The sequence below is a fragment of the Lathyrus oleraceus genome, chromosome 2, assembly GCF_024323335.1.
Source record: "Lathyrus oleraceus cultivar Zhongwan6 chromosome 2, CAAS_Psat_ZW6_1.0, whole genome shotgun sequence".
NCBI lineage: Eukaryota > Viridiplantae > Streptophyta > Magnoliopsida > Fabales > Fabaceae > Lathyrus > Lathyrus oleraceus.
In genome coordinates, this window is record NC_066580.1 from 143108107 (window position 1) to 143135350 (window position 27244).

Genomic DNA, 27244 nt, shown 5'->3' on the forward strand with positions numbered 1-27244 from the left:
AGGCATTTTTGTTCTTGTTCATCAAGAACTTGATGAACGTGAATGAATGTTCATAGAGAGGGAGAAGAGAGTCAAAAGAGAGTAGGTTTTTAGAGAGAGAAATAAAAGGAGAATTTAGGCTGGGTGGGATTGATCTCTCCGCCTCTCTATTTTGTTCGTTTTGGGAGTTTTTTTCAAACTCTGGGCCTTGGGCTCTCAACCCAATCCATCCCCTTTTTCCACTAGATACCCCCTATTAGTGTCTTGTTTAGTAGAATGGGCCTTCTTCTTGAAGCCCATGCATGTCTACTTGACAACGCCCCTTTTTCGGTCTCACACCCTCTATTGGTGTGAGATATTTAGAGTATTGGACCTCAGCCGGGTCCTCAGCGCACCACCTCCCCTTTTCATATTGGCACCTCTGCTTTCTTTTATTTTGTTTTTATTTATTCATTTAAGTTGGGCCTTTAAGCCCATTGTTTTACTTTTTTTTGTTGATACCCCTCCTATATTATGGTGTTTTAATTTTTGGTGTCAAATTATATATATTCGGTGCTAAATGTAATTTACATACATTTGTTTTAAATAAATGTAATTTTCCCTTTGCATTTTGTTTCTATTATTTATGTTATTATTTTTATTTTCTTTTTATCAATTACCTAGTTGATTATATTGATAAAGTAACAAAATAAAAATCAAAGTCATTTTCAACTCTAATATCAAACCATTTTTCAATAAGTAATCAAATTATTTTCCAACTCAATCACACTTATTTTCAAAATAAAGACAAAATATCAAATAAAAAATCAAACATTTTTCTAACTTTATCAACACCAAGTCATTTTCCAAACTTAAATAAAAATTCTTTTCTCAATTAAATCAGATGAAAAAAGGACTAGCGGGATGTAAATTCCTCTTTCCCTCGTGACTGCAAACTTTTTTCACAAAAGAATGATATTTTATCCATTCCAACGCAATACAAGAAAATGCTTCATTCAGCCCATGCACGACGAACGAGCAACGTTTAATTGCTCGAAAATGAGACTTAAACATAGTTTGCTAAAATCAACCAACCCACAAAAATTTGCTACAAAAAACTACATAGCTTTGAGTTCCTTGTAACACCCTAATCCCCGACTCGACATTTAAACAAAATACTTTGAATAAAATAAAATATTAGAGTGTCACCAAAACTTAAACCTTAAAAAAAACAAATAGTCATGCAAATATGCAACAAAAATTTAACAAAGTCCAACATAAAGTTTCAACAACAACTCATCAAAACAAAACAAAACATCACACAATGAAGGAAGACATCCCATCCCCAGTGCTACATATCAAAGCGACTCCTTTAAGACTCAATAATAAAAGTTAAAGGGGTCATAAATGCCATCCCATACTCAACAACTACTCCTGTACTTGTTTGTCTGTACCCCCGGGGAGTAGAGACGCCCCAATAGTAAACAGGGGGTGAGAATACATCTAACAATTATTAACGGTGAATAATAACAAGACATGATAGTAATCACGTATATAGCAGTATTCTCAATCACACTCAAAACACAATCAATTAGTACCATTGCTTGTGTTCAAATTCACTTATCTATTACAGAAAAAACACAAAGTAGAAAACTTTAAACATTTTCAACACTCTTTTTTTTTCTAGCTTACTTGTACTCTTTCTTTATCTTTCAAAAATAGTTAATGTTATTCTCAATTTCATACAAACAAACGTGTAGCTCATTGATTGCGTATGAGATCTAAATTTTCGGTAAATAGGGATTTTTGTTATGCACTTTGGATTGATTTTAAGGTAAAAAATTTATTCGATCCAAAGATAAATTCATTCGCGGTTTGGTTCAGTTTTGGACGATTGATTAAAAAGATCGGATCTCATTCGATCTATTAGAATCGGTTTTTGGATATCCAAATTACAAATTATATTTTTATTAAAATTATAAAAACGATAATAAATAATAGATTTTGTTGGAAATCCACCAAAACCTATGAAAAATTTCAATCAATTTTAATGAATATGATTGTTAACAGTCACACAATAACAATGAAAAGAGAAGAATAATTTAGAAAGAAAAGAAAGAACGATGAAGAAGAAGAAGAAGAATATTTTCTGTAGAGTTTTCTCTCTGTCCATAACCTGTGAAAAACTTCTTTATTCACTTTGTAACTGCAAAATTTTGTGAATACAATGTTATGACTTCTCTCTTTCAAGAATAAGGGTTACTCCCTCTATTAATAGATTTAGGTTAACTTACTCCCTAAGCCAAAGCTCAAAATTATAATAGCCCAAAATAGTTAACACTACTAAATTAGGCCTAAGTCAAAATCCTGTGTGAATCAACATGCTTTCACACTTCGACACACTAGTAAAACTCAACATACTAGGTGATTTGACACTTTCTTGCTTCTGTCGAGCAACCTACTTCGACACAAGGAATTACAATTAAACACACCACCTAATTTATTGTGTCTAAGATATTTACATTCATCATAGCTCTTAGTCTTCTGAGCACTTCGACCTGCACTCCCTTTGTCATGATGTCTGCAATCTGATTCTCAGTTCTATAGTGTTCCACATTCATCTTCCCATCTGCTACCTACTTTCGAAGATAATGGAACCTTATTTTGATGTGCTTGCTTCGACCATATGCTATCAGATTCTTCACCAAATTGATATCTGACATGCTATTGATATTCATGGTAAATGCTACATGACCCTTTATTGTTATCTCTTCGACCAGATTCACCATCCACGTTGCTTGACATGCACAAAAGGAAGCGTCTATGTATTCTGATTCGCACGATGATAATGCCACTATTGGCTCCTTTCTCGAACTCCAAGCAATTGATAAATACATAGCAAACTGTGGATTTTCGATCCTCAACATCACTACACCAACTTGAGTCGGTGTATCCAACTAGTTTGCATTCTTTTCCCTCATCAGCTGTAGGAAACAAAATGCCATAGTCGAAAGTTCCTTTCAGATACCTTAGTATCCTCTTCACCGCTGCTAGATATGATACCTTTGCCTTTTGCATGAATCTACTCACCATACCTACATTGTATGCTAAGTCGGGCCTTGTGTGACAAAGGTATCGAAGTGACCCAATAAATCTTCTATATTGGGTTGGATCGACATCATTTGATTATGAATCTTTTGATAGTTGTAATTTGGACTCAGCTGGAGTCAAAGTTGGGTTGCAATCTTGCATCTCAAATCTTTTGAGTATTTCGCATGTATACCTTCTTTGGTGCATCATCAAACCTCTACCACTCTTGTAGAATTCGATTCCAAGGAAATATGAAATATCACCCATATCTGACATTTCAAATTCCTTGTTGAGATCACCTTTGAAGTCTTCGATCTCCTTCTTGCAGCTACATGTTATCAACAGGTCATCAACATCGAGGCATAGTATAAGCAATTCACTCTTGCTTCTTCTTACATATACTTCATGTTCAGTTTTTGACTTACAAATTCCTTCTCCCTTAGAAAGCCATCAATCTTCTTATTCCAAGCTCTTGGAGCTTGTTTAAGTCCGTACAGGGCTTTATGCAGCAATTACACCTTTCTTTCTTCGCCTTGTTTCACAAACCCAACTAGTTGTGCAACATAAACTTCTTCTTCTAAGGGGCCATTCAGAAATGCACATTTCACATCCATCTGACAAATTTTCCAGTTGTTCATGTTTGCTAGACCAACGACCAACCTGATTGTTTCGATCCTAGCAACAGGTGCAAAAACTTCATCAAAGTATATTCCTTCTTTCTGAGGAAATTCTTTCGCCACAAGTCTCGCCTTGTGTCGAGTCACTTATCCTTTGGGATTCAAATTCACCTTGTATACCCACTTCATATTGATTTCCTTCTTGTCTTGGGGAAATTCGACAAGTGACCAAGTGTTATTGACTTTGATTGACTTCGGCTCTTTGTTCATTGCTTTCACCCACTTTGAATCTTTCAATGCCTCAACTGCATTGACTGGTTTGATATCTGCGTAGAAAGCATAGTGTACCAAATCACCTTCTTCGTTGACCATATCATCTGATGTAATCACACATTCTTGCAACCTTGTAGGCATGTGTCTTGTTCTTTGAGGTCTGTTTGGGCCTGCTTCACCTCTAACTTCTTCTCGAACTTCTCTTTCGACTTCACTAGTTGGTTCATCATATAATATTCTCACTAAATAATTTTTAAAATTCTTAGACCATTCCCATTCCTTAAGCTCATATATGATCACGTCTGTAAGACCCCAATTTTGACCCTAAGATCCCTCATGCTATCTCATCATATGCATTAGCATTGGGATCACAACTTGGCATCCTCCTCACCCCTTATTCATTGGGTTTGTATTGGGAGAGATCACCAAGAACTTTTTATTGTATCATACTTAATTTTTATTTATTTTACTAACCAAAATACCAAAAATATGTCAATGTATAGTTTATTGTTTTTGTAGGTAGTGTACATGCTCACCTATGCTCTATCAAGCCCATATCTAGGGTTTGAGACCCTCAATGCAAGGATCTCAATCAAGAAGTGATTTAATATGGCTCTAAGTATCATATATGGATCCCCATGATCTTCACATGTTATTTTGATCAAGAAATCATCAAGAGTTTGGAGTTTGTTTGCCTTGGAAACCCTAATTCATCTGGGTATCTTGTCTGACTTCTTCAACAAGTTTCTTCAACAAGTTTCTTCAACAATTGATCAAATATTTCAAGGTATACTTCACATTAAATCATCCTATGCATATATTATCCTCCATGAGTCCCAAAAGTCAAGAGAATGTCAAGCTAGCAAGTTGGTTCATGGTGGTTGACTAGAGGAAGTCAACTGGTCAAAATTGGGGTTCCCTAGACCCTATCTCCTACAATATTTGTCATATGAAAATGATTCCAAGAGCAAAGTTACTCTAAACGACATTCCAAAAAACTTTCATGTTGAGGTCTAGAGCTAAGTTTTCTTGTAATGTCATTTTTTATGGTAAAAGATTATAGGTCATTTTGTCTAAACCCTAGTTTGGAGGTCAACTTCCCAAGACCATAACTTGCTCATTTTTATGATATAGAATCAATTCAAATTGCATGATCAAATCCAAGATGTCTACTTCAACTTTTATGTTTAGAGTAAGTGCAAATTCAACTTGAAAATGCATGTGCCAAGTGAAAACATTATAGGTCATTTTTGGCCAATACCATTGAACAAATGATTTTCCTCAACTTCTAAAATGCATAAATCCTTCATCACAAAACCAAATGAGGTCAGATTTGTGACAAAATTGAATAGGTTTGAAATATCTACAACTTTGATGAAGGAATGTTTCTCATTTGAAGTCCATAGAAAATGTTATTCAAGGAGGAAGAAGTGAACATTTGACTTGGGACTTAGAAAATTTTCAAATATGTTTGATTTCCCAAACTTCTACCTCAAAATTCATCATGATCCAAGCTTCAAATGAAAAAGTGTTCAACATGAAACTTTTTCTCCTTGATCTCATCTTTCCAAAACATCCAAGATAATCTCATTTAGATTAAAATTGAGGGACTTGAGGATGGTTTCATTATGGAAAGTGCTTTGGCAAGATTGGATTTCAAATGATCAGATTCTTTTGCATGCTTACTGTTGAAAGTATATTTCGTGTCGGGTTTTTGTTATCGTATCCACAGGGATTGTAAGATATCACCGCCGTTCGATGGTTATATTAATCTTAGCTCAATGTAACAATAGGGTTTTGGTTTTAATCAAGTTATCTTGCATAAAAAGTAATAAATTGCGGTAAAAGTTTTGGTTTGAATAAATGAGAAATATTGCCAAAGTTAGGTTTCAATGATCACTTTGCATGTATTTGCTCGGTCAACAATCTTATAAACTCCTTTAGATGATAAATCATTTCACAAAGTCCTCTCAATATGTTTCTCTCGAACACACATTGTGAGTTTTGCCATTTTGATCCATTGTTTCTCTCGAACACAATCTATCAAAATGACAACTTTTTGGTTCAACCTTATGGTGAACAAAATCATTCATTACTATCTCTAGCTAACAAACAAGTTTGGATGAAAACCTAGGTCAAGAGTCGGTAAACATCTCTCGATCATAAACCAACACAAAGAGTTTTAAATAGAAACAAAGTTTTCATCATATATTTACCATTAAAGAGTTTACATATGAGGATCCTTACATTTACACACAAAGCTAGTAATCACCTACATCTAACCTTGACAAATGGATGACTTAGCTACTCATTTTCATGGTAGCTTGGTCGGCAAGTAAGGAAAGAAGGTTGATCAACATCCAAGTCGGATAATCGAAGTTGGATGGGAATCCACCTTCTTTTTGTAGAAGATGGTTCTAAGATGAAGAGAGATGAAAATTAGGGCATAAAAGATCCCCTAGAACAATGCTGTAAAATATCTCTCCAAAGTACAAAAGTGGAAAAAGTTGGTAAAAATGAGGTACGGTGCTCAAAAGTGGCACCTGCTACTTATAGACCTCTGCTGGGCTGTCATGCTCTCTAGGCGAGCAGAATGGCTCGCCTAGCGAGGGTCTAATATGGGTACATAAGGCACCTGCGCCCAGAGAAACAGGGTCTGCTGAACTATCATGTTCGCCTAGCGAACATACCTTCGCCTAGCGAATGACACGCTTCAACCTTCGCCCCAGCGAGGTTGAGAGGTTTTGCTACTGGAATGCTCGCTGGGGACTCGCTAGAGCTTCGCCTAGCGAGTGAGTGCTGGCTGCGCTTTTCACCAAAACAGAACGAACTCGCTACCACCTTCGCTGTCAGCTCGCCTGGCGAATTTATTGACAATTTACTGGAGCTTTTCGCTTGGCGCTCGCCTAGCGAACCAGTGCTTCGCCACAGCCCTCGCCTAGCGAGCAGGCTGATGAATGCTTGTTTGCTTTGGTTCCTTTGCCAACTTTCTTGTGTCTTCAATTTCAATTATTTCATGCCTTCTTTCTGCACAATAACACACAAATCAAAGGCACCAAGCTTGTTTATCAATGTAATGCATTTCATCAAAAACCAAGGTGATTTTGACAATTTTAGCAGGGAAATAGAGTGAAAGATGCCCACATATGATAGCTCAAATAAGCACTTTTGGGCATCTAACAACTCTCCCCAACTAGATTCTTGCTTGTCCTCAAGCAAAGTATGCCTCTTGAAGGACAAGAGGATTTGCTTTAAGAAAATGGTTTCTCCGAAGTTGGATAAACGGCTCAAACACAAGCGAAATCAGCAAATACAAGTTTCCAACGGTTTGAATAAAATAATACACAAGAACTAAAACTTAAATAGCAATGCAAAATATTTATCTATCTACAACAGTACTATTCTGAATGAATCATCCTATCTCTCCTCTTCGAATAAGGAATGAAGATTTTACGCGTTTGCAACCGCGGGATTAATCTCACTCTCTAACAAACAATGAAGAAATCAAATAGATTCATACAATGTCTAACAATTATAAATGGTACTGTGGAAGCATAAAGATCACTAAGGGCTTTTCGGTTGAAGGTTGGTTAGGTTAACAAACAAGGGTCATTTCTAAGGCCATTGAAACGACAGTGCCGATGCAAAAGAGACATTCACAGTATTATTCACACTACTCGACTTTGTTTCATTTGTTTCTTATTTGAAACCTTCACAACACATATTCCACAACTCAATTTTTATTTTTCACTATTTTTCTTCCAAGCAAGCATTCATTTTCATTCTTTCTATTTTTGTTCTTTTCTATCACATCAAATATACAAAACAAATGTTTTTTTTTCTATATTTTCTATACATATATTTTTCTATGCTTGCTCGGTTTTTCTTTTCTTTTTCAAGAGTTGTGGTACTTACCGATTCTTTTTCGTTCTCCCCAACTTATTTCTTACTCACCCTAAGTGAATGCTCTTAACTTTTTACGGCAAAAGAACAATAATCAAGATTTTCCGGGTTATAAAAAAAAAGATTTTTGAGATCTCGCTTTATTTCAAGCCGAGATTCAACTGTTTAAGCTCAAAGGGGTTAACAAATACTCTCTCTGCTCACAGGTAAGTTGTTTTTGGATGTAGTTGTGCTCAAAAGAAAACAAGGGCCTTGATCATTTCTAATTGCTTCCACAATTTCACAATCATAAAAGTCAAAGCATGAATCTCATGAATCAACAAAACTTATTAGAATCCAGCATTTAAGTGTACAATGGAGGTTTCCTCACAATTTGTGGTTTTAAGTTCTAGATGAAACATTCATTCAATTATGTTGCAAAAAGACAATATTCAATTTACCAAAAAGAGTAAAGTTCCTAATGCATTCTAAAATTCTAGCCGAAGGTAACCATGTACCTTAGCCTCATTCACTTGTTTATTCTTATCATTGCCATCCAAGCTCGGATGCACCTTCATTGGGTACTTCTTGAGGAGCAACCAATCTAGAAGGGTTTGCCACTCAATCAACCAAAAATTTATTAAACACACAAAATTAAAAACATAAATAAATAACATTAACTGAAAATATAAATTTGTTCATGGGGGACAAAACACCCCAATAGTACAACACCAAAATCAAGATACAAAATCCGAAAATACAAATAGAAATGACATAAAAACTGAAAAAATACAAAAACTTAACCCACTAAGGGCTCAGGACTCCTCCTCGCTACCGGCCTCAGAACCGGTAGCCTCATCATCAACATCATCATCATCATCAGCATCATCAGCATCAGCGTCCACCCCCTCACTATACACTGGCGTGTCCACAGGCCAGTTGGCGTGAAGCAGAAACTGCTCACGCGTCATCAAAGCATGAGCACCACTTCCTTGCAGCTGCAACCGCTGCATAGAGTCGTGCATATCCAACATGGCTCTCTGGGATGCCGCCATCCATTCCAAACTGTAATTGCACACAGCTTGGACGTACGGATCAATTCTAGGAGTAGAAGTACCAGGACCATCAGAAGCCCGAGTACTTCCTGAGGCAGCACTGCCACTGGTAATCTTTGCTCTACAATATTTGGCCACATACCGATCATCGATAGGTGACGGGATCCTTACCTGCCCACGAGACGGAAGTCTCACCCTTTCCTGAACGCATAAACTCATGATCAAACACGGGAAAGCTAGGGGACAATTAACACGAGCCCCCGACTTAAGCCCGCTCTCGACCACGGACTTCAGCTCATTTGCGATGATCCTCGCCACATCGATCTCAACATTGGTGAGGATGGAATGGACCAAATGTGCCACTGGGATCGGCACAGTAGAGGTGTGGGACTTTGGCTGGATGTTGGTCAAAACCAAAAGCAGTATCAGCTGAGCCATGGGAGTCATGTCCTCCCGGCGATACCTCACTGGAACCCCAGATGGGTTCAGCTCAACTGATTTCCCGCTTAATAGCAGGGCGGCAGTAATGGCTGGAACATCACGGTGAAGCCTTAGGTCAATGTGGTATTGGTCTCTCTCTTCAGCTCCCAGCTGGAGCGGTTCCCCAAGGATTCGGTTGATAGCATCCCGGTCAAATGGAATTGGACGCCCGGCAACTCTAGATACCCAAGTAAAGGGCTCGTCGTCGTCGGGTAGTGCGTTAGCATAAAATTCACGCACTGTCGCTATGTCGTAATGCTCTAAGGGATTAATCAACCTATCCCATTTCTTCGCGTCAATCAACCCGGAAAAATTTCTGTAAGTGCCCTGTGGGTTGATCAGAAATCGCTTCTCTGGAAGTATTTTTCGCTTCTCCAGAGCGATGTACCGTGCAGCCTGTTTTGGACCGACAAACTTTTCGGTATCGAATTGAATAGGCACGGTCCGGGAAGTAGCTGCTCCCTTTCTTTTCTTACCCGCTCCAGACCTTGACTCCATTCTGCAAAATATGAGAGGAAACAACACACACCAAACAAACAGATTAGACATCAAAGCATAATTTAAAAGACTGCCATGCTCGCTGCTGCTTCGCCTAGCGAAGTGGCAGCGAACGCTCGCCCCAGGCTCGCCTAGCGAGTGCTAGCGAACCTTACGGGTTTTGGGGTTTTTCAGCATGTTCAGATGGTTCTCCCCCAAAACCCATACTCAATTGGTTCCAACATCAGAACCTAATGATATATCAAGTAAATAATCGTTCTATGCTATTGGGGATTACCTATTTGCATACAAAACCTAAAAATCCCCAATTCCTAAACCTAAAATCCCAATTTGCAAAACCCTAAATACCACATGCAAAGCTAAAGTTTCCCATACTCCACTCAACCTAATTGCTATTCATATTGGAAATTTAGAATTCAAACAACAAGAAAAATGTAGTAGGGCAAACCTTAGTTACACGGATTCGGAAATGTGAAGAGAGTAGAGTTTGCAAATGATCGAATAGAGCAAGTGTTGGTGATAGAGATGCAAATGAGAGAGTGTGAAGAGCTTATCAAAAATTCCTCAGCAGAGCCGTACAGAAATTTTTTGAGTTTGGGGCAAAATGGTTGCCCTGCTGAGATTTAAATACAAACTGTCATGCAGCGCTCGCTGCTGCCTCGCCTAGCGAGCAGCTAGCGAACCTGCTCGCTACTGCCTCGCCTAGCGAGATGCTAGCGAGCATGACAGCAAGTGCTTTTTTCAAATGCAGCACTTGCAAGTTCATCCAGAACAGTTTTATCACAAGGTAACCCAACACAACACAACACAAAAACAGTAAATACTTACAATGTTGGGGTGCCTCCCAACAAGCGCTTGTTTAACGTCGGCTAAGCTCGACGGTGCGATGCTCACAGAGGAGCATCGAGCGGTAGAGCACAGCTCTCGCGATCCACATGACCGCCGAGATAAATTTTCAATCGTTGGCCATTCACTGTCCAACTATCTTTCTGGTCTATGTCTTCAATGACAATAGCCCCATATTCCTTTACTTCTTTCACCCGAAATGGCCCCGACCATTTTGATTTCAACTTCCCGGGAAACAATTTCAACCGGGAGTTGAACAATAGGACCAATTGTCCGGGCACAAATTCTTTGTTACGGAGCTTCTTGTCGTGATACTTCTTTGCCTTTTCCTTGTACAACCAACTTGAGTGGTATGCGGCATTGCGCTTCTCCTCCAACTCCAGTAGTTGCACTTTCCTTTTGTTACCGGCCAACTCATGTTCAAAATTTAAAAACTTTAGGGCCCACAAGGCCTTGTGCTCCAATTCAACCGGCAAATGGCAAGTTTTACCAAATACCAATTGAAAGGGAGTTAGGCCAATTGGAGCTTAAAGGCCGTACGGTAGGCCCATAATGCTTCGTCCAATTTTTGGGACCACTCCTTTTTTGAATTAGACACGGTTTTTTCGAGGATTCTCTTAATCTCTCGATTAGAGACCTCAGCTTGCCCGTTAGCCTGAGGGTGATACGGAGTTGTCACCCTATGCGATACACCGTAATGTTTTAAAATAGTTTCCAAAGGTGCATTACAAAAGTGTGACCCTCCGTCACTTATCAACACTCGGGGGGTTCCGAAACGGGAGAATATGTTTTTCTTCAAAAAATTTATCACCGTTTTGGCATCCGCCCGAGGTGAGGCAATCGCCTTAACCCACTTAGAGACATAATCGACAGCGACAAGCATGTACTCATTCCCATAAGAGGGTGGGAAAGGTCCTACAAAATCTATGCCCCAACAATCAAATACTTCCACTTCTTGGATATTTTGGAGAGGCATCTCATCTCTCTTACCTATCCCACCGCTTCTTTGGCAACTGTCACAACTTTGCGCATGGGTATGTGCGTCTTTGAAATGGCCAATAAAATCCCGATTGAAGAATTTTAGTGGCCGTTCTAACCCCATTATAATGTCCGCCATAAGGCGAGTTGTGACAATGCCAAAGGATGCTCTGGGCTTCATCACCAGTTACACATCTCCTTAATAGGTTATCACTACCCAACTTAAACAAGTATGGGTCATCCCAAACATAATACTTCGCATCCGAAAGGAACTTCCTTTTTTGGTTCGAAGTTAGGTCGGCAGGCACAAAACCACTAGCCTTGTGGTTCGCAAAGTCTGCAAACCACGGCCTAACTTGAACCTTAAACAGTTTTTCATCAGGAAATTCTTCCCGGATTTCTTTTTCAGACGCGGTAACCTCCACGTTCACTAATCAGGATAAATGATCCGCTACCAAGTTTTCCGACCCCTTCTTGTCTTTGATTTCCACATCGAATTCTTGTAACAAGAGGATCCAACGGATGAGCCTTTGCTTCGAATCCGGTTTGGTTAGCAGATATTTAATCGCCGCGTGGTCGGTATACACAACGACTTTAGACCCTATAAGATAAGACCTAAACTTTTCTAGCGCATACACTATTGCAAGTAGTTCTTTTTCCGTTGTGGCATAATTTATTTGAGCCTCGTTAAGAACCTTACTCGCATAATGTATCGCATGGAAAGTTTTGTCTTTTCTTTGGCCAAGTACCACTCCAACAGCATAGTCACTCGCGTCACACATTAGTTCAAAATTTTCATTCCAATCGGGAGCGACTATTATTGGAGCGGTAACCAATTTTTCTTTTAAAACCTCAAAAGCTTGCAAACAATCTTCGGTGAAGAGAAATACCTGGTCCTTGGCGAGCAAATTGCTCAAAGGCTTAGCAACCTTTGAGAAGTCCTTGATAAAGCGCCGGTAGAACCCCGCGTGCCCCAAAAAGCTACGGATGCCCTTCACATTCACCGGAGGGGGTAATTTTTCAATTACTTCAACCTTAGCTCTATCCACTTCAAGCCCCCTTCTAGAGACTTTGTGGCCTAGCACGATCCCCTCGGTCACCATGAAGTGACACTTCTCCCAATTAAGCACCAAATTGGTCTTCACACACCTTTCCAACACCGTTTTCAAATTCGCCAAGCATAGACTAAAGGTCCCACCGAATACCGAGAAGTCATCCATGAAGACTTCCATTGTTTTCTCTATCAGGTCGGCAAAAATGGCTTGGACACATCGTTGGAAGGTCGTCGGTGCATTGCACAGCCCAAAGGGCATTTTTCGGTATGCGAACACTCCAAACGGACACGTGAAAGCCGTCTTCTCATGATCAACCGGGTCAACCGCAATTTGGTTATACCCGGAGTAGCCGTCCAAAAAACAATAGTATTGTTGGCCCGATAGTCTTTCGAGCATTTGATCCATAAATGGGAGTGGAAAATGGTCCTTTTGAGTCGCGGTATTCAACCGCTGATAATCAATACACATTCTCCACCCCGTGGCAACTTTAGTCGGGATCAATTCGTCTTTGTCATTTCGGATTACGGTGATTCCACTCTTCTTCGGAACAACGTGCACAGGACTAACCCACGGACTATCCGAGATCGGGTAAATCATCCCCGCATCCAACAGCTTCACAACTTCCTTTCGAACAACCTCTTTCATGGTAGGATTTAAGCGGCGTTGTGGTTGAGCTACCGGCTTGAAATCCTCCTCCATCAAAATCTTGTGCATACAATAGGATGGACTAATTCCTTTTAGATCGGAAAGAGTCCAACCCATAGCTTCTTGATTGGTTTTTAGCACAATGATTAGACGGGCTTCTTCTTCTTTTGTCAAAAGGTTGCTTATGATGACCGGCTTTGCCTCGGTCTCATCTAGAAACACATACTTCAAAGTCGAAGGTAACACTTTTAATTCAATTGGCGCTTTTTCGTCAATGACCTCCTTTTTCAAGTTTTTCTCCTCTACTTCCCATGGTTGTAGGTCGTCGAAACTATCAAGTTCCTTTAAGCATTCCTCAAGAGCTAGCTCTTCTTCCACAGTGAAAACCTCCAATGAGTCGTCAAGAGCTAACTCCATAGGAGATATCTCATGAATATGCTTTGAAACCTCCATAATAGCGTCTTCGATCACATCGATGCGAAAGCTATCATTTCTATCTTTGGAATGCTTCATTGCCTCGAATAGATCGAATGTGACTTCCTCATTTTGAACTCGCACCTTCATTAAACCGTCATCAACATCTATCATCATTCTCGCGGTCTTCATGAATGGTCGGCCCAAGATGAGCGGAGCATCATCATCTTCCTCCATATCAATAACAATAAAATCGACCGGGAAAAAAAATTTGTCGACCTTCACCAAAACATCTTGGGCTACGCCATGAGGATGGGTTGTCGATTTATCCGCCAATTGCAACGTCATTCGGATGGACTTAATCTCAATGTTGCCAAGCCTATTGATAATTGACAAAGGTATAAGATTAATGCTCGACCCCAAGTCAATAAGTCCCTTCCCGACATACACGTCACCAATTTTAACCGGCAATGTAACTCTTCCCGGATCAACCTCTTTCTTAGGAAGCGTCCTTTGAATAATGGCACTGCAGCTCGCATCAAGGACGATGGTCTCCGGTTCCGTATACCTCCGCTTTTTGGTTAGTATGTCCTTCATGAATTTGGCATACTTAGGCATTTGTTCCAAGGCTTCAGCAAACGGAATGTTGATTTGCAACTGTTTAAAAATATCCATGAACCGGGCGTAATGCCGTTCATTCTCCCTTTTGGAAGGAGCATGAGGATAAGGAAGGTTTTGGATAGGAGTAGCGCTCACTACCTCCTTTCCCTTTGCAACTCTAGCACTTTTCCATCTAGGCTTTTTCACTACCTCCCTTATTACCTCATCACTTGTATTTTTTTCCATCTCCACACCTTTCTCTTTTTCAACTTCACCATTATTTTTATTCTTTTCAACTTCTTCCTCATCACTCCACACTCCTACTTCACCATCAACATTTTCCTCCACTATTTCCTCCTCAATTTCTTTCTCTTTCTCTCTTTGTTCACTCTCAACTCTTTTTTTATTCTCACTACCCAACTCCCTCCCACTTCTCGTCATAATCGCCTTACAATGCTCCTTAGGATTTGTTTGCGTGTTTGCCAAAAAGGAAGGACCGGTTTGTTGTTCCGCGAGTTGCTTGGCAAGTTGCCCAACTTGAGTCTCGAGATTTTTTATGGCCGCGTCATTGCTCTTTTGATTGGCCATTGACATTTGCATGAATTGCGTCAATGTCTCTTCCAATTTAGAATTGACGACCGGCGGTTGTGGAGATTGATACGGATTTTGTGGAGGGTTTTGACGGCTAGAAGATCCACCTCCATAACCTTGGTTATGGTAATAGTTACTCCTAGGTTGGAACCCTTGGTTCCCTTGGAATTGTTGTTGTTGATTTTGAGGGTGCGGTTGATAAGGTTGTTGTTGTTGTTGTCTCGGTTGATAGTCCCGTTGATTGGCCATGTAGTTTACTTCGTCAAAACCGGGAGGTGGACAAAATCCGGTGTCATGTTCACCTTTACAAAGTTCACAACAAGCTATTTGTTTAGCTTTTGACAGTTCTCTTAACTCTTTGATTTGTTGCGTTAAGAGTTCCACTTGTTGTGAGATGAGCTTGTTTTGGGCAAGGATGGCATCATTCGTCCCAAGCTCAAGCACTCCCGCCTTCTTCAAAGAATTTCCACGACTTTGACTCTGCAGATCATTTAAAGCCATCCGATTGATAATGTTTGTGGCTTCTTCGGCACTTTTTGACATCAACGAGCCACCCGAGGTGGCATCCAACAACGTCTTGCAGTTTGGTTGAAGTCCATTTCTGAAGATATGGATTTGAGTCAATTCATCAAATCCATGCCCTTTACATTTCCTCAGCATGGACTTGAATCTCTCCCACGCTTCATTTAATGATTCACTGGTTCCTTGAGAAAACACCGAGATGGCCGTCTTTGATTCCATGAATCGGTTATGGGAGAAAAATCTTTCAATGAATTTCTCTTCTAACACGTTCCAGTCTGTCATTACGGCTAGTGTTTGATCTAGGTACCAATCCTTTGCTTTACCGAGCAAAACGTGGGGAAATAATCGTCTGAACAACGGAAGCTCCTGAGCCTGATCCACTCCGGCAGCCAATGTTATCTCATAAAATTTTGTGAGAAAAGCAAATGGGTCTTCATGGTCCATTCCGGTGAATGGACTCCCATATAATAAATTTAGAGTTCCCGTTTTCATCTCAGCTTGCCTTCCTGTGTGGTTGGCAAACTGAGCGGTGTTCCTTGGACTATTGATGCATGGAGTAGAAATAGGTGGCGGTGGTGGCTCCATGTTTGGTATGAATGGTATGAATGGTGGTGGATTTGTGGTTGAAGAACTTTCTCCTTGCTCTTGGCGTTGCCTAGCCTGTTGCCTCCTACGTCTTGTTTTGCTATTGAGCCTCCTTGCGGTTCTCTCGATCTCAGGATCAAAAAGAAGTTCGTCCACAGGGATTTGCCCTCGCATAAAACGTAAGCTGCACACTAAACCAAACAAATTACAAGCACAAGTCAAAAATTCACAAGCTAAAACTTAAACAACCATTGCGATGCTCGCAATATCAATTTACAATCCCCGGCAACGGCGCCATTTTGTTGAAAGTATATTTCGTGTCGGGTTTTTGTTATCGTATCCACAGGGATTGTAAGATATCACCGCCGTTCGATGGTTGTATTAATCTTAGCTCAATGTAACAATAGGGTTTTGGTTTTAATCAAGTTATCTTGCATAAAAAGTAATAAATTGCGGTAAAAGTTTTGGTTTGAATAAATGAGAAATATTGCCAAAGTTAGGTTTCAATGATCACTTTGCATGTATTTGCTCGGTCAACAATCTTATAAACTCCTTTAGATGATAAATCATTTCACAAAGTCCTCTCAATATGTTTCTCTCGAACACACATTGTGAGTTTTGCCATTTTGATCCATTGTTTCTCTCGAACACAATCTATCAAAATGACAACTTTTTGGTTCAACCTTATGGTGAACAAAATCATTCATTACTATCTCTAGCTAACAAACAAGTTTGGATGAAAACCTAGGTCAAGAGTCGGTAAACATCTCTCAATCATAAACCAACACAAAGAGTTTTAAATAGAAACAAAGTTTTCATCATATATTTACCATTAAAGAGTTTACATATGAGGATCCTTACATTTACACACAAAGCTAGTAATCACCTACATCTAACCTTGACAAATGGATGACTTAGCTACTCATTTTCATGGTAGCTTGGTCGGCAAGTAAGGAAAGAAGGTTGATCAACATCCAAGTCGGATAATCGAAGTTGGATGGGAATCCACCTTCTTTTTGTAGAAGATGGTTCTAAGATGAAGAGAGATGAAAATTAGGGCATAAAAGATCCCCTAGAACAATGCTGTAAAATATCTCTCCAAAGTACAAAAGTGGAAAAAGTTGGTAAAAATGAGGTACGGTGCTCAAAAGTGGCACCTGCTACTTATAGACCTCTGCTGGGCTGTCATGCTCGCTAGGCGAGCAGAATGGCTCGCCTAGCGAGGGTCTAATATGGGTACATAAGGCACCTGCGCCCAGAGAAACAGGGTCTGCTGAACTGTCATGTTCGCCTAGCGAACATACCTTCGCCTAGCGAAGGACACGCTTCAACCTTCGCCCCAGCGAGGTTGAGAGGTTTTGCTACTGGAATGCTCCCTGGGGACTCGCTAGAGCTTCGCCTAGCGAGTGAGTGCTGGCTGCGCTTTTCACCAAAACAGAACGAACTCGCTACCACCTTCCCTGTCAGCTCGCCTGGCGAATTTATTGACAATTTACTGGAGCTTTTCGCTTGGCGCTCGCCTAGCGAACCAGTGCTTCGCCACAGCCCTCGCCTAGCGAGCAGGCTGATGAATGCTTGTTTGCTTTGGTTCCTTTGCCAACTTTCTTGTGTCTTCAATTTCAATTATTTCATGCCTTCTTTCTGCACAATAACACACAAATCAAAGGCACCAAGCTTGTTTATCAATGTAATGCATTTCATCAAAAACCAAGGTGATTTTGACAATTTTAGCAGGGAAATAGAGTGAAAGATGCCCACATATGATAGCTCAAATAAGCACTTTTGGGCATCTAACACTTACACATGATGCATTCAGTACTCTTTACACATGAATGGGAAGTGGATTGCATCATTCTCAAGGCCTAAACCATTTCCCATGCACCAATGCAAGAAGGTTTCCAAATTTGTCCAATATTCAAGTGGTGCAAATATCAAGTGCATTGCCTATTTAAACAAGCTTAAGGCTTCAGATTCATCATCAACATCTTGCCCAAGCTTTGCTAGATCAATTCAAACCCTCACTGCCATAGAATTTTCTAAGATTTCTCTTGAAATCGAGCTTGAACTTCATCTTCTGTTTGGAAGTTCAAACTTCAGAAATTCACTTCCCTTTGCATCTCATTTGGTTTCTGAAAGCAAGAGGAGGAGAAAGAAATCAAATCCAGATCAAGATCAAGTGGAATTAGATCAACTCGAAGGTGATTTTTCAGAAACTTATTCTCTTCGATTATCTCTTAATTCTCCATTATTCTTGTTGATTTTTGGTTTGCTGAAGTCCTACCAATGTAGGAAACAAGATTGAGTTGCTTTGAGGTCAAATTGAAGCAACTCAGTTCATGATCCTCAAAATTCAAATCCCTGTATCTTTTTATATACTTGGAATTGGACAAAATTGAGGCCAAATTCGAGCTCCTGAGCATTTTTTCTTTATTTAAATCCATGTCTTTCTTTTTCATTTTGGTGATGGTTGAAGGTGGACTAGTCCGGCGAGGTCCACCGAAGAAGAAGACTGGAGCTTTGGCTCCGGCGATGTGTTGAAAGCATCTCAACCATAGGATCCTTTTAAAATGTTTTAATCTTGGGCGCTGATTATGATTACCACACGTGTGTCTCATTTGACTGCAGTGCATGTGGAAAACGCGTTGATCACCATTTGATCTGCCACCTCAATTAATGAGGGAGATCAGATGGTGCACGTTTTTTTAAATTTCTGAATTTTCCTTTTAATTGCTTATTTTTTCATTCATTCATATTGATTCATTATTGATCCAAAAAACATGGGGCTTTCACCAAAAAATTTCAAATATTTTTCTCATTTATTTTCTGAATTAAAATTATTTTTTGGATCAATATTGATATTTTTCATGATTTAATTGTTTTTGTGCGTATTTTTTTAATTGTTTAAAAATACTTCTGACTTTTCAAAAATAATGAAATTTTTTCTCCAAGGTCCTTTGACCTTGTTTGACCTATGATAAATCTCTTGGCCATTTATTTGTTGTTTTGAAGAGGTTTTAGATTTTTGATAAAACATAATTTAATTTAAATGCATTTTAATTTGATTTTTAATTGTTTAATTGTGTAGAAATTATGTTGAGCCATTTTTATTGACTTGTGAAGTTTGACTATGTGCTTGGGCCTTGGTCAAGATTGATTTGACTTTTGTTGGATTAAAATCATTGGATTTAGAGGATTAATGAAATATATATTTCATCTCCCAAAATGAATGAATGATTTTAATTTAATAAAATTCCTCCCATGACCAATTTGTGTTTGTCTCATTTCCCCTCCCTCTTCATCTTCAATCCCATTCAATCCCACCCCTTCCATTGGCCAATGACATCTCAATATCCTAAGGCTAATTGGTTCATCAATAACTTTGTGTTAGATGAACCAATACAAGTATGGATGAGATTAGGTCCATCCTTTGATCATTTTATTTTTGTGTATGGTGTGTTTTAGGAGTATGATTCATTATACCATTTCTCTAACATGCATTAACACCAAAAAAATTATTTCCTGACCTCAGATAGTTGCGACTTCTATATAAGTCCAATTACGATTACTTAACATAGCGCTAAATTTTGACACAAAGGCATAACATTCTAGTAAGTGAGATTGTAAGTCTCCCCCCTTTCATGATATTGTGTGGAAACTTGGCCTTTTTTCCTTCCTTTGGAAGATGTCTTGGTTCAAGTATCCATGCTTGTGAATAGAGGGTTGATTGTTCTCCAAAGAATGACTTAAACAATTAAAAAGTAAAACTCCACTAACATCTAATCAACTAACATTTGACTAACTTTTAATTTCAAGTCATTTACTTTATGCACTTTAAATTCAAGCCATTTATCATTTGCCATTATACATACCATTTAACTTGTTTATTTAAATGCCATTTTCATTTTGCTCACTTGAGCCACATATTGTAATTGTATATATTTGTTTGTGTATCTTGTTTGTGTTTGTGGTCTTAGGACCTTAAAATATCTAAATAAAAACAAAAAATCCTAAAAGATGTTTGTGTGGACTGTTGGATTTGACCCGAGTTTTGGACTTAGAATTAGGCAACATTCCCTATGCAAAAGGACTTGGCCAATACCAACATTTCTGAAACCAAGTTCTTGTGATTTGAGCTTTCATCTGATGCAAATGTTGAGATCTTCATGAATTCATATGCTACATGGTCTTGATGTAAATGTTATTTTGAACCTGTGTCTAATGCCTTATTCTGAGCCATTTTAAGGAGTATGTCATCTAATACATGGGAAGATTATGAAGAAGACTATAAAGTTGCTAGCTTGGATGTGGCTATCTTTATTTGATGCCTTGCTCTTCATCTTGCTTGCTTGTTGATATTGCTTGATTTTAAAGTCCAAAGGAAAAGTGGGTTTCTATATGACATTCTTGTCTATTAGATTGCATCCCATTGGTCAGCTCTTTTCAACTCTCAACTTTTAAATTTTTTCTTAGGATTAGTCTCTTCATCTCCTCCCATTTCTTAAATTTCAAATCTCTCCCTTCTTTTCAAAAAATTTCTTTGCTTGTGATTTCTAAACTTAGACTTTATTGCAAACTAGAAACTTTGGCCTTATGCCATTGTATTTTTAAACCCTTTTCTTAAATCAAACTTGTAAATGAACTTAACCATGTTGACTTAAAATTTCAAAAGACAAAAAGAACTAATACTCATTCAAACTCTTTTAGGCCATTTGTGCCTCTTTTTAAATTTAAATTTTGTTAAAAGCAATTCACTCACTTTGAAATTGATACCATGAACTATGAGGTTTTGATCCCTCATTTTTATGTTGGTACATAGGCACAAGTCCGAAGGTCTTGTCAAACACAAAAATATAATTAATGAATTCTTTTCTCATCCCCGCACTCTATTTATTGCAAACATCTTTCTCACCATATTCATGATGGTCATATTCTTTCTTTCTGCGACTCCATTTTGCTGTGGAGTGTAGGGTGGCACCACCTCATGCACAATCCTTTCTTTCACACATAATGCATAGAAGTCTTTCGACACATGTTCTCCAACACCATCAGTCATAAGAATCTTGATCTTTCGACCGCTTTATCTTTCTACCATAAGTTTAAACTTGGCAAATACCTCGATCACTTCACTTTTCTTCTTGATCAGGTAAGTCCATAATTTTTGACTGAAATCATCTATGAATGTAACAAAGTATTTGTTTCATCCAATCGAATCCGCCTGGATAGGACCACATACATCAGAGTATATGACTTCAAGAATTTCCTTCGACCTGCTTTCTGCATCCTTACTGAAGTTGTTCTTATGTTGCTTCTCCTGGACACATTCTTCACACACTTAATTTGGAATGTCAATTTCTGGTAATCTTGAAACCATATTTATTCTCTTCAAATCTCTGATGTCTTTGAAATTGAGATAGCCAAGTATATAATTCCACATCCATTCATCTCTGTTGGCTACTGTTGCAAGGAACTTATGCTCTATCACATTAAGCTCAATCTTGAAGGTTCTATTCTGAGACATTGGAGCCTTCAAGATCAACCTTCAATTTGAGTCGAGAACTCTCATCATCTTGTCTTTGATCAACACATTATAGTTCTTTTCGACTAACCTCTTTATGTTGAGCAAATAGCTCTTTATGCCTGGTATGTACAATACATTTGAAATTACTGAACTCTTTCCATCTTTCCTCATAATTAGAACATCACCAACACCTTCACCTGCTAGCGTGTTGTCATTTTCAAATTTCACCATGTTCTTCATTGAGGGATTTATGTTGATAAACCAATCTTTCCTTCCAGACATGTGTGATGAGCATCCTGAGTCCAAGTATCACTGATCCTTGAATCTCTTTTCATCTCTCGTTGTAACCATCATCAACTTCTCTTCTTCTTCATGTTTCTCTAGCTTTGCATAAGTTTCTTGATTCCTTTGCTTTTCTGGACAATCATTAGAATATTGACCATACTTCTGATAGTTGTAATACTGAATGTGACTCTTGTCTGGATTTTGACCACCACCTCTTCCTCTACCTACAACACCACCTCTTTGGTTTCCTTGGTTCCAGGGTTTTCTCTAATTCGACCAGTTTCCTTCTTGCTAATTTCTACCAGTCGAATTGTTGTAGCCTCCTCTGACTTTGCTACCATTCCGACTTCCTTTGCCTTTCCTTTCTTTTGCTGATTGCGCCTTCAATGCCATATCACTCTTCAACTTTCTTGCAGCTCTTTCAACCATTCTTTGTTCATGAGATTCAAGCGTCCCTTGAAGCTCCTCCTATGCCAGTTTTGAAAAATATTTCAACTCTTCTATAGCTACTACCACATGGTCAAACTTTGGAGCCAACAACCTTAAGATCTTTCCAACAATAGATCTTGATGTCAAGACTTCTCCACATACCTTGATTTGATTCACCAATTTCGTAACCTTAGTGAAGAAATCAGTTATGCTTTCATTGTCTTTTATCTGAAGCAATTCATACGTCCTTTTGTGAGTTTGTAACCTCACCTCTTTCACCTTCTCCCCACCTCCAAACGACTTCTCCAGAATTTCCCATGCTTCTTTCGCTGACTCTACAACACTAACCTTTTCAAAGTTATCTGCATAAACATAGTGATGGATTATAAAGAGAGCTTTATAATCTTTCTTCTTCAATTCTTTATGTGCAGCCTTTTCTTGATCTGTCGCGTTTTCTGAAAGTGTTGTTACTCCTTCCTTCACAAGATCCTAAATATCTTGATAACATAACACAACTTTTATCTGCTTGCACCAAGTCTCATAATTGTTGTTCTTGAGAATCAGAAGATTTGCTGGAAAATGCCCGTTTGGATGATTCATTACCATGATGATTTTCTTCCCATGAATCATTTAAACCGGAGCTATGATGCCAGATGAACAAGATTATTATCAATAATACAATAATAATTAAAAGAGAAGAAGAATTTAGAAAGAAAAGAAAGACCGACGAAGAAGAAGAATGATATTTTCTGTAGAGTTTTCTCTCTACCCACAACCTATGGAAAACTTCTTTATTCACTTTGCAACTGCAAAATACTGTGAATACAATGTTATGACTTCTCTCTTATAAGAATAAGGGTTACTCCCTCTATTTATAGATTTAAGTTAACTTACTCCCTAAGCCAAAACCCAAAACTATAAAAGCCCAAAATAGTTAACACTACTAAAATAAGCCTAAGTCGAAATCCTGTGTGAAACAACATGCTTTGATACTTCGACACACTAATACAACTCAACATACTAGGTGATTCGACACTTCCTTGCTTCTGTCGAACAACCTGTTTCGTCACATGGAATTACAATTCAACAAATTTGATATAATATATAACATATGTATATTAAAAATTAATATTACAAAATGAGAATGATGGTTTATGGTTGAAACAAATGAAATAATAAAAATAAATAAATTAAATTAAATTAATCAATAGTATTAAAAAAATAAGAACGTCCGAATAATAAATTAACATAACATATTATACTAATAAAAAATAAATAAAAAAATAATTATAAAAATATATACATGCAGTTAGGTTTGGTTTGGATCAGTTTTAAAAAATCAATATGAAATCTGATCCGAACCAAACAGTTTTATAAAATGACATTCAAATACATCCAATAATATTCACTTCTATCAGTTTTTGGTTTTTTAAGATCGGTTTGCAGTTTTTATTTGGATGGATTTGGATTTGAACACCTTTATTAGAGAACAATAAGTAAAGATTCATATTACATTGTTATTGGCAATCCCTAATTTTGTCCCAAGTTTTCTTATGCCTTCCATCAATGCATTTATCCATCATACTATTTGTTTTACTGTTGTTAATCAATCATGCATTTTCCATCATTTACAAAAGTCAACTAAAAAGTAAACTCTCCCTAATTGCATCTCCATTCATGCTAAGTTCATGACATCATTCCATTTTATAGGGGTGTAATCGGTTCGGTTTGGATCGGGTTTTGGTTAAAAATAGGTCCGAACCGATGATATCCTCATCAGTTTGGTTTGGTTTTAAACATTTTTTAAAAATGGATCTGGACCAAACTAACCGATTTGGTTTGGTTTGGTTTGGTAGATCGATTTACAATGTGTATTCTCCACTATCGTGTTTTTGGGTGTATTTTATGTTATTAGTTTTTAAAATAATACATTTCATGCTCTATATTTTAAACAAATTAGAAGTTGCTATTAATCCATACAAAATAGTGACATAATTTGCATTGTATCATGAAATAAGTTCATTATCAGATATAAAAGTTGACACTTGGCATTAGAAGGTTGGGAAGACATTTGAAAGCTTAACAAACAGAACACAATAAAACACACATCAATTAATATGTTTCACACCTCAAACATACATCAAAACTATTTTGTAACAAACTAGAAGGGATATTGTTGAAGAAGAAGAAACAAAAAGGTAAAAAAAATCAAATTAATGAAGAGAGCTTAAACACGAAGAAGACGTCCATAACCAATTAGAACAACGGTAGAGAGAGAAACACTTGTGGTGGGAAGCGAGAGAACAGTAGTTCACTGAAAGCAAGTTTTTATCAGTTATAATTTCTAATTTATATGTTTTGGAGTTTGGTTCTAGATGTGTGTTTTGCTAAAGGAATGAAGTGTAAACAAAAATGGTAAATGGTTGGACCGATATAAAATTTGGGCTTAATGATGGATGGAATAAAATATTTAGAGTGTAATCATATCCATCTGTTCAGTAAATTAGTTTGTCAGTTCCTAAAAACTAAAACCGAGAACTGAATCAAACCACATCGATTTTTATTGGTTCGGTTCAGTTTTAGAACCGAACCAAAAACAATCGGTTTTTATTTTGGTTTGGTTTAGTTTGCATTGTCGGTTTAATTTATTTTTCTGATCAGTTACACCCCTACCATTTTATGTTTTTGCTATTTAATTTTCATGACCAATTGAAAAGGTCAAAGCAAAGTCAACCTAAATGGGAATTGCATTTTAGGTATAAGCATCATAAATTTAATCTTGTTCACCATACATCATTTTCATCATCACATTGACATTCATTCATTCAAAATTATCTCATTCATTAATCCATTATCATATACATTTTTTCACATTTTATTCAAAAGTCAAAGCCAAATAAAAAAAGTCAAGTTTTTGGCACAAAAGACAAAATTAGATGAGATTTTTATTGTCATATCACATGTCATGATTCTATTTGACTTCATGATCAACATTATTCTTTGATCATCACTATGGCATAATTCAAATAAAATGAAAAAAGATAAAAGTTTGAGCTCATGTTTTTCCATTTTACCATCCATACATACATAAAAAAAAGAACAAAAGTACAAAATTGAATTGACAAAAGAGACAAATTTTTAATTGCATTCACCTATGGCAATAGTGTTGCAAAATCACATCCTTACATGATTCAATATAATCAATTTAGATTGCCATTAAATATCATCCATGTTCATATAAAATTACACAACTTTGCATTACAATTGAAAATAAAAGAGAAAAAAATTGAATTGAGAAATTGAAATTCATTCATGATTCAACATAACATGCACATACATGAAAACATGAATTAGAATTTGGCAACACGGCTTGCCCTTAATCCCCTAAAATTACAACACCGAAAAATGCTCGCACGAGTCCGACAATCTTCATGCTTTCATTGCACATGTTTTCCCATAATTTGTCCATCCATTTCACCCATCCTTATCCAAATTACAACTCATAATCACCCTCAAAAACTTTACACAACTCATGCCACTATCCTGACATGATTTCAGTAACAAATCAAACTAAGTCACTCATATCACAATTCACAATTTTTTTGTTGAATCTCTCATAAAATATCTCAATCCTCACACACTTACATCAATTGACACACTCACCAATCAAACCTATAAATCATACTATAAATTCTAACTCTAATTTCCTAACTTAGCAACCACAATTTCACCATATTTAGAATCAAAAAGTGTGTAAGTTATTCATCACAGTTAAGGAAACTCAGAGCATACTGAAGAGCTACACCGAGCCACAACCTTCACTGTTTTCCTTCACCCTTCATTGACACCATCTTCATTTTCATTTAACACCGCTTAAAACAACCTTAAAGGCACATAACAAGCCAATTTAGAAGGAAATAGAATAGAATAAGATCAGAAGAAGGGAAAGGAAGAAAAGACAAACAAGAAAACAAGAAAAAAAGAAAGAAAAAATAGAAGAAAATCATCTCACCAGATTCTGGGTTCACCTCACCGAAAAACTCAAGGTGCGACTGAAATCTTCATCGGAATCTGTAAATTCCAGATTCCGATTTTGTTAGCTATTGTCATTTTTGCATTTTTCTCCCTTAATTTTGCTTCTTGCATATTCTATGAGTCTTCCCCCTTGCAATTTTTTCCAATACCTGTTTATTGTAGCTAGTGGTATAGACTCGATAGTTAGGGTTTTTATGTTTAAATTTAAAATTATTGTTGATTATGTAGGTTTGAGGGTGATTCATGTAGATATTATTGTATAATAATATCTTTCTGTGATGGTTGTATGCTTTTCATTTACTTTTAGGAATTTTTTTTCTTATTCATCAAGAACTTAATGAACGTGAATGAATGTTCATAGAGAGGGAGAAGAGAGTCAAGAGATAGTAGGTTTTAGAAGAGAGAAATGAAAGGAGAAGTGAGGTCGGGTGGGATTGATCTCTCCGCCTCTCTATTTTGGTTTTAAGGGAGTTTTTTTCAAACTCTAGGCCTTGGGCCCTTAACCCAATCTATCACTTTTTTCCCACTAGACACCCCCTATTAGTGTCTTGTGTAGTAGATTGGGACTTATGCTTAAATCCCATTAGTGTTTGCTTGACCACACCTCTTTTTCGATCTCACCCCCTATTGGTGTGAGATATTTAAAGTATTGGACCTTTGTTGGGTCCTGGGCGCGCCACCTCCCCTTTTCATGTTGGTACCTCTGCTTTGTTTGATTTTTTTTTATTTATTCATTTACGTTGGGACTTTAAGCCCATTGTTTTATTTTTTTTTGCTGATACCCCTCTTATATTATGGTGTTTTAATTTTTCGTGCCAAATTATATATATTCGGTGCTAAATGTAATTTACTTACATTAGTCTTAAATAAATGTAATTTGTCATACTG

The 27244-nt window shown here is 37.6% G+C and overlaps 1 long non-coding RNA gene across 1 annotated transcript; it reads left to right on the plus strand.

Moving 5' to 3' along the window:
• LOC127121250 (uncharacterized) lies at positions 1-27244 on the plus strand. Its single transcript, XR_007803365.1, has 2 exons — positions 1-85; positions 26747-27244. It is a non-coding gene; the product is annotated as an uncharacterized LOC127121250 (long non-coding RNA).